Genomic DNA, 1,726 nt, shown 5'->3' on the forward strand with positions numbered 1-1,726 from the left:
TGCGTGGCATTTTTTCGTCACCCTCTAAATGATAACACAAACGGGAACGCGGAATAAGAAGAAGGTTCAAGGAGATAACGCACACAAGAAAGAGATAACAAGATTGTGATAGCTTAAATATGCACCCAAAAAAAGAAGAGATGAAAAGATTGTGATAACTTTTCAAAACCTTCATATTCGCTTTGTATTGACATTGAGTGGGTGATGCCCAAGCTCGATTTCCGACAATGACATCCGAACCCATGTGCGATGTCAGCTCGCCCTACCAAGGATATAGTTTGTTTGTTTATTTGTTGCTTAACGTCCAGCCGACTACGCAGAGCCATATCAGGACGAGGAAGGGGGGATGAAGGGGGCCACTTGTCAAGCGATTCCTGTTTACAAATGCACTAACCCATTACTTGTGTCCCAGCAGGCTTTAGTAAAACTAAATTAATACCTACTGGAAGATTACCAGTTTCCAGTATGTTAAAATAGGCTTAACCTATCTACTGCTGGACTTACATCAGAACACTAACAGATTAAACTATACATGAATCGCGAGACAAGCGGCAAGAGAAGAGATTTTTGGAAAAAATACAGGTGAATGAGCAAGAAGGCAGAAAAAAGAAAAGAATTCATGAAGAAAAAGAGAGCATGACAGGAAAGAGGAACCAAAAATCTACCTAACAGCAAACTAGAAAGCTCCTGCGGTTCCAAAAACAGGAGGGGCCTTTAATTTCATAACCGCAGTGCCCCACTGCGGGAAAGGATATAGTTAATAGGATCAGAAACCGTAGAGTACACAGTACGGTCCTCGGATATGATCCACGTTTTCCTGTCACAAGGTGTGCGCAAGTGCTTCAGACCACAGGCGGAAGGTATCGTTCACTGGACCACTACTTCCATAGAAAGACTACAAGGTTTGTCACTCAGCTTCGAGTCGTGCTCCACTAACTTGAGAAAAAAAATTATGCACAAAATAATTGCCAATGTCAAGAACCTTTGCAACTGTACAAATGCCGTGATAAATGAATGTTCTAACTATCTGTACCTTTTATATTTAGCTGCCTGTCCGCTGCATGTTTTTGGCTCACGTAAGTGTAGCCTATGCGATGCTAACTTTTGTCTGTCTGTGCGTGCGTGCGTGCGTGCGTGCGTATGTATGTATGTATGTATGTCTGTGGTAGAAACTTTAACATTTGAAGACGTCACAACATTTGAAGACGTCACATTATGACGTAAGAGGGTTAGACGTCACGCGAAGGAATTACTGAAAGTCTCGGTCATTGTTATTTTGCCGAGCGGGCCGAGACTAGTTTTTTCTTCGAAATCGGCCATTCAGATCTAGATCTAGTGTCTCGCTTTCTTGCACAGTGTCACCTATGCCGCTTACTGTGTGTGTGTGTGTGTGTGTGTGTGTGTGTGTGTGTGTGTGTGTGTGTGTGTGTATGTGTGACGAAGTGATTGAGTTTGTGTTACTGTTTGTCGATTTCTTACGTGAGCCTTGAAGGCTTCGCCTCTTGTTAAACCGTATTTTGTGCGACCAAACGTGTCTGTCAACGGCATACCACTTAGATCCTGTGCGCCTGATGATCGTCGTATGTCCGAGGAGATAGTAGTCCGATGCGATCATTGGCTAATAACCGGACGTTTTCTTCATTTTTATTCGGCAAACGGCTCTTCGCCAAAAACCTAAAGTGAAACTCCCGTGGGTAGCTTCCCTTTGCTGCAATATTTACATATG

The sequence above is a fragment of the Littorina saxatilis genome, linkage group LG15, assembly GCF_037325665.1.
Source record: "Littorina saxatilis isolate snail1 linkage group LG15, US_GU_Lsax_2.0, whole genome shotgun sequence".
Taxonomy (NCBI): domain Eukaryota; kingdom Metazoa; phylum Mollusca; class Gastropoda; order Littorinimorpha; family Littorinidae; genus Littorina; species Littorina saxatilis.